This window comes from Micropterus dolomieu, linkage group LG22 (genome assembly GCF_021292245.1).
Source record: "Micropterus dolomieu isolate WLL.071019.BEF.003 ecotype Adirondacks linkage group LG22, ASM2129224v1, whole genome shotgun sequence".
Classification (NCBI taxonomy): Eukaryota; Metazoa; Chordata; class Actinopteri; order Centrarchiformes; family Centrarchidae; genus Micropterus; species Micropterus dolomieu.
The window spans coordinates 7275098-7282517 of record NC_060171.1 but is presented as its reverse complement, the minus strand read 5'-3'; the positions used below and the strand labels follow the sequence as shown (position 1 = coordinate 7282517).

General features: G+C 48.4%; 1 long non-coding RNA gene across 1 annotated transcript; it reads right to left on the bottom strand.

Moving 5' to 3' along the window:
- Positions 1-4816: 4816 nt before the first annotated feature.
- On the bottom strand, positions 4817-6009 carry LOC123962429. The gene is made up of 2 exons (XR_006822936.1): positions 5398-6009; positions 4817-5053 (listed from the first exon to the last, which is right to left on the bottom strand). It is a non-coding gene; the product is annotated as an uncharacterized LOC123962429 (long non-coding RNA).
- Positions 6010-7420: the final 1411 nt, after the last annotated feature.

Below are 7420 nucleotides of genomic sequence, written 5' to 3'. Positions count from 1 at the left end.
TCTCAGCTCAGCAGGGACCCTCAAGAGATGTGTATCGGAGCCAAGCCTGCCATTGGCCAGCCTTCTCTATCCCAGCATCCCCTGTGAGCTCATTAGCCCCAATCATAACCACTTCCCTATGTCTATATTACATGCTCCATCCATCGCCACCCTGCCACACACAAATTACACTCTCCATCAGGGTCAGACAGATAGTCTGTGACTGCACGCATGTGTGTATGTGTGTTTAAAGGACAAGGAAGGTCAGAGAGCCCCGTGAGCCCCCGACATTTCCCAGTGGACTTTGCAGACCCTAGTAGAGCAGAGAAAAGGGGACGGGAGTCAGCAGGAGAGGAGACGGCCGGGGGTGAAAAGTAGGTAGAAGGAGGTTAAGGAGTGTGTTTCCAGGTGATGAAGTTTCCAGGTTTCAGTTATGTATTTCTCTTATGTGCTGCTTGACCCAGATGGGCAGCAAGGGAGAAAGAGAGGAGGGAGGGGGAGGCAAAGAGAGATAAAGAAAGAGGCTTCTCATTTAAAAAATGAGTGTATGCTGCAGACACAGGAAGGACCCCAGAGGACCACAGAATGGGATGAGACAACAAAGAGCCCCATCATCAGTTTAGTGAATAGATCTGTCTATCTATCCCTTTTATCTCCCGCTGCTCTCTTTTTTTCACCATCTCTTCCTCTCTTAATCAGCCTCTCATTGTGCCATTAGCTGAACCTGTAGTCTTAATCAGAGGCTTGGCACAGACATCGTCGCTGTCCACTGCCCTTCTCACACACACACACACACACACACACACACTAAATAAACAGATTTTAATGCAACACCAATCATGTCATCTACTCAATGAGCCCTCATCCCCTCCCTCTTGTAGCCCACAGCCCAAACATAACACATGGGATGCCTGTCTCTCCCATCTATCAGTCAGCCAACACACTGCCAGTCTTAAAATATGTGTGTGCGCATGTGTGTGTCCACGGCTTTTTGGTGTGAATCCCGATGGGAGGGAGAGCGATTTTAACTCACTAACCCGAATCACCTCATATCCCAAATCTTTGCTGCATGAATACTGTACACACACACACACACACACACAAACACACTCTTATGCATGTCAGTGAGTGTGTATTGATAATGGCCATTAGCATATTTATGATCATTGCCAGCCTCTTATTGTTTGCGCGCTCCATTAATCTTCATCTGCTGCCTGCCGACTGACAGCTCAATCTAACAGGCCATCACTGGGCACACACACACACACACACACACATTAAGATTGCATAGTTGTACATAAAGCATACTTGCATCAACAATTGAGGGGCATTGTCTCACATATGCAGACACACACACACATTCAGGCAGACAGCTTGATTGACATTCACCCCTGTGAGTGTAATCACCGGAGGTTATCCTCCCCAGCTTTGTCGGGGTCTGTTCTGCTTCTCCTGCGCAGCACTCTGGAGTCGTGCCCACAGGCAAGAGTGAGTTCCTTCTGGTCCATAGGTAGGTGATGGTACCCCCTGATCAGGGTGTACCAAGCCAGTCTCTCTCTGCATGTCTGCAAGCAAACACACCCCAAAAAATGCACTGTTGTCTATTCCAACCCTCCACCCTCATCATCCTGTGCTGGCCCTAAGCCAGTCCCCACAAAGAATACATCAAACACACCCCTCAGGCCAATGTCTGTAAAGAAACAAATACTCCTTGTTAGGGGAAAAAGCACAAAAAATAGAAAATTGTACCAGGTAAGAGTGCAGCAGAAACAGCCAAAGTGTTCAACTGTGTGTGTGTGTGTGTGTGTGTGTGTGTGTGTGTGTGTGTGTGTGTGTGTGTGTGTGCTCGTGTAATGCGCACTCAAATGTTAATGTGTTTGTTTAAAGCCAGAATGACTGACTGACTCACAGCTGATTACTGGGTGAATGAGTGCTGGAAGAGAGCCAAGTTCAATGGGAGGTCTGTTCTCCTGTTGCCTCTTCCCTTTATTCCTTCCCTTTTCTCCCCCACCTCTTCCCTCCTCCTCCTGCATTACCCTGCTGCTCCAGGAAAAGCAACCAGGGAGCCAGGATATCTGCCTGTGCATATACAGTATGTGTGTGTTGGTGTGTGTGTGTGTGTTTGTGTATGGACGTAATGTAAATTTAAGATAGCAGATAAAAGAAAAGCAGAAAGTTTACAATATAATTTAACTGCTATTCAGCATGTTGACATGTCTTAAAGGAATAGCTGTACATTTTGGGTGGGTGGTGATGGTACAGTGGATAAGACACATTCCTTTGGTGTGAGAGACCTGGGTTCAAATCCACTGTGAGAAATCCACCAATGTGTCCCTGAGCAAAACACTTAACCCATAGTTGCCTCCAGAGGCGTGCGACCTCCTAACCAATCAGTAGCAAGTGTCTTATCTGTCCCAAGTCATTTTCAGTATGGAGCTGCAGTAGCAATTGCTACTAGCAAGTGTAATGTTTTTCACAATAAAAAATGTGAAAGACATGTCAATTGAAGCTACTTTTTCATTAATGTAGCGAGCTTGCTAGCTACGTAAGAAAAGGACATCATGCAATGCCTGTAGAATGGCAACAGTCAAACCTGCCCTTATTCTGATTTGTTCACGTGTATTTCCAAGATGGTAACCCCTGTTTGCTGTGTTGTGTTTTTTTCTAAGTGGACCCAAGTGCAGAACACAGACTAGGAGGTAGTTGAAGATTCACAGGTTTATTGTTATTGGTACTGTTGCTGAAGGAAACATTCACAAGTTTCTAGATTTAGAGGCCCGAGCATAGCTACCACTGTGGCTGAAACAACAATGTGGCTGATGATTGATTGAAAACGGGTTCTGCAGGTAGACAAGGATGACACACACAAACACAGAGAGGCAAACAGGTGGGACATGGAAGACCCAGGAGAAATGTTGAACACAGGGGCACGGCAGTGGCCATGATGTGTTGCATATTCGAAGTGGAACTGGAGATTTGCGATTATATTAGTGGTAATATTGGATTTTACCTCAGTGAGACTACCACAAATGGTGGCTTTGCAGCCAGTTTGTCACCAGTTTGCCACTAACGTTGCTCTATTTTTACTTTTGTTTGTTTCTCTGCATCTTGTGTTGTTTCTGACTGCATCAGTGCTAATGGACATTTGTTCATAACTTTACATTTGAAACAAGACTCCTTACATTTTTATGGACAAACCTACTGTGAATTAGATGACATGTGATGTATGAAATCTATGGACTCATTTATCTTTAATCTATAAGATTGTTTAAACCACAACACACGGGGTAGAACAAGTCGTAATGCTTCTCTTTTCCTGGGCCATAAAGCTATTTTTATAGAGGCTATCTATAATCTTCCACTATCACGGATTATAGAAGTTTTATTGTGATCTCCCACAGAGAAAAGAGTTTTATGTAGCTTTAGTAAATCATTCCTTTCCTCGTTGATATCCGCTCCTAACACTGTTTGCTTGTGGGAGTATAAGAGGTGTGCAGTGTTAACATTTATGAGGTGTGAGCTAATATATTTGAATAGTTTATGGGAGCAGTAAAGAGTGAAATACATAATTTGCTAACATGTACCATGTAAAACAGCTCTTAAAGATGAGCTGTGAATACAAATGCAGATTTGCTATTGTTTAATCATATTCTATCATTCATGACCAGGAAGGCACTTTCTCCTCGCTACATTTACCCAACAGTAAAACTCCTCCTGTCTCTTGTGCAAAATGTGGAAATATTTGTAGAAGGAAGCCTATGTTATAATACACTAATGCATCTTCACCTTTTTATATACAGTATATGATCTTCACGCATCACAGAAAAGCAAGGAATATAATCTTGTAAATTCAGATTTTTATTTATTTTTTAGGGGGGATGCTCTTTTCATTGATCACTGAACATGCACATTTTAATACATGCAAGAGAAATGTCATTTCGTAATGTTTTGTTTGATAGTTAAAATAACACATATTTCTGTGCTGTAAAATAGACATGTACCTATTGATTGGTTAAGATTACAGACACACACTGAACCTGTTTTTGCTGCTACTATATCCAAAGACTGCACACATTTCACAGTATTATACAAACTCATGTTGCACACCTGAGTTACGGTACACATTTGGACTTTCCAATTTTTACTACTGCTGCACAAATACATATTTTTATACTTATGTTTATATTTAGCCAAATGATTTTCTCCGATACTCCTGTTCTTATTTTTAGTATTTCAGTTTAATAGATGACAGACAGTAAGGACAGCAACCTAAGAATTTCATTGTACAGCGACAATAAAGCTTTGAATGCTGAATCAGAAATAAATAATAATCACAATCAAATGGTTGTAATGTTTATTTTCATTTATATTTTTCAGTAAAGTCTGTATTTTGTTAAAACTGTTTTTAAAAGATGATGTTTTGTGCAGGCCTACCTAGCATTCATGGTGATTTATATATTTAATCTGTAAACTCATATGACTAATTGATGACTATACATAAAGCAAATCAGACATGACCCTGATGAAGGCAACATAAAACGTTTGTTACTTGTTTTCGATAAATGTGACCTGGTACATTACAGTAATTCAAAAGCGAACAACTCATTTTCTGATAAAGGTCTTATTGTAACTTTCTTTTACATGCCCTGCTGCTTCAGGAACTAAATGGAATGGGACTGTTTTGAGAGAAAAGGTTTTGTTCCCATTTTGTTTGTATTATATATATTGTTTGAAAAATCCCAAACACCTTGTTTAAATGACTTCTAACAATCTAACAACCCTTTACACACCCCACCCTGTTACGTGTGGTGTGGGGACAGAGGACCCAAATGCAACGTTCGGAGGGAAGGAGGTTTATTGAGGGAAAAAGGGGTAGAGGGACTGGAGTAGAGGGAGAGGTGGATGACGGGGAAACAGGCACGGGCAACTGGGGAGACTGGGACCAGGGAGCCGGGGAACACTGGGGCCGAGGAAGCGAGGAGGCGAGGGAGAACAGGGAGGATGCCGTGGGGGAAGTCCGAGGAGGAGAGGACCGGTGGATGAGCCCAGCCGACTGAACGGAGGATGAGTGAACCTGGGAGGGAAACGGACAGAGACACGGGGTTAGGGATAACGGAGACAAAGCACAGGGAAAATGTGAGGAAACATGAAAGCCTGAACACAGAGCTGGCACCGGGTATGGAGCAACGACAATCAAGCAAGAGTGGTGTGGAGAACCGGGGTTGAAATACAGGCAGGGATGAGGTTGACTACTGGCAGGTGTGGCAGGCTGATGAGGTGCAGGTGCGGGTCGTTGACTGGGCTCAGGAGCAGAGTGAGAGAGAGCACAGAAAAAAAAGGGAGGCAGGCAGGGAACAGAAAACCAAGGAAAAAGCAGAATAACTGAAAAAGGAGGGAAAAAAAACCCAGGACACTCACCGTCAGCCGGGCTGCCACCACAACAGGGCCCCCTCCTCAACAGACGCCTCCCGGCGGCCTTCCCACTGGACGAGGCGGGGCTTGGCAGACGAACGTCGGGGGGAGGAAGTCGCACTGGGGTCCGGCTGGTGGGGGTCCAGGGTCCAAAACAAAACAGGGAATTCAGGGAGGGCTTCAGGACTGGGAAGGGTTAGGTGAATGGGCAGGGCTGAACTGAAGACCTAGGGCTAGACTGGGTGCCAGAGGGTAGAGCTGGGGAACCAGGGAGTACAGATGGGGTGCCAGAGGGACCAGGGGGTTCGGGCGGCCCAGGAAAGCCAGGGAGTTCAGGGGGGCGGCCCGAGGACAGGGCCGGGGAGCCGGGCGTGGCGACCTCTCCAGAGGCCGGGGAGCCGGGCAGGGAGCTTTGGTGTGAGGAGCAGGGGTCGGGCGGCCCACCGGCGGGGCTGAAGCCGGTTGATCCGCCAACAAGGCATGGGGGCTAGCGGCCCTAAGGGGCAGGGGATCGGGGGTGACAGGCTGGAGGCGCCAGCAGGTTGGGGATCAAGGCCAGGCCGGGGGCTAGCAGGCCGAGGGACAGGCCGGGGGCTAGAGGCGCTAGCAGGTCGGGGGCCGGGGATCAGGGACGGGGGCTAGAGGCGCCAGCCGGCCGGGGATCAGGGACAGGGGCTAGAGGCGCCAGCCGGCCGGGGATCAGGGGCAGGCTGGGGGCTAGGGGCGCTAGCCGGCCGGGGATCAGGGGCAGGCTGGGGGCTAGGGGCGCTAGCCGGCCGGGGATCAGGGGCAGGCTGGGGGCTAGGGGCGCTAGCCGGCCGGGGATCAGGGGCAGGCTGGGGGCTAGGGCGCTAGCCGGCCGGGGATCAGGGGCAGGCTGGGGGCTAGGGGCGCTAGCAGGCATGGGGGCAGGCTGGGGGCTGGCGGCAGGGGCCTGGCTAGACAGAAATGCTTCCCAGCCTGCAACTAGCAGGTTGGGTAGGAGACCACTGGGGGCTAGCGGGGAGATGGAAAAATCTGGCCAGCCACTCTGAGATGGCGTCTCTCAGCCACGGCCTCTGAGAAACCTTTACCTGGCCAAAGGTCAAAAGCGCCAGCTTGTAGCCTGTGTGACTCGAGCCCCTACACTTTTCCTCCAACAGCTCCTTGCACAGCTGACTAGCTGCCTCCTGAAGGGCGGTTGCTGGGTCCATCGTTCTGTTACGTGTGGTGTGGGGACAGAGGACCCAAATGCAACGTTCGGAGGTAAGGAGGCTTACTGAGGGAAAAAGGGGTAGAGGGACTGGAGTAGAGGGAGATGTGGATGTCGGGGAAACACAGGCACGGGCAACCGAGGAGACTGGGACCAGGGAGCCGGGGAACACTGGGGCCGAGGAAGCGAGGAGGCGAGGGAGAACAGGGAGGATGCCGTGGGGGAAGTCCAAGGAGGAGAGGACCGGTGGATGAGCCCAGCCGACTGAACGGAGGACGAGGGTGAGTGAACCTGGGAGGGAAACGGATAGAGACACGGGGTTAGGGATAACGGAGACAAAGCACAGGGAAAATGTGAGGAAACATGAAAGCCTGAACACAGAGCTGGCACCGGGAATGGAGCAACGACGATCAAGCAAGAGTGGTGTGGAGAACCGGGGTTGAAATACAGGCAGGGATGAGGTTGACTACTGGCAGGTGTGGCAGGCTGATGAGGTGCAGGTGTGGGTCGTTGGCTGAGATAGCAGAGGGAGAGAGAGCACACACAGGGGAGAAAACACAGGGAGGCAGGCATGGAACAGAAAACCAAGGAAAAAGCAGAATAACTGATAAAAAAGGAGAAAAAAACCCCCAGAACACTCACCGTCAGCCGGGCTGCCACCACCTGCATTACACACTCCATCGGCTGCTGTAAACACATTGTGTTAAAATTTTATGTACATTTCTCTGTTTCTGGGCAATGAGTCCATGACCTGGTTACGGAGCAGGATGAAATTCAGATTAATGTATTTACACTATTACTGTGTTTCTCTCATCATCAGCTTCATTTAGCCCATGA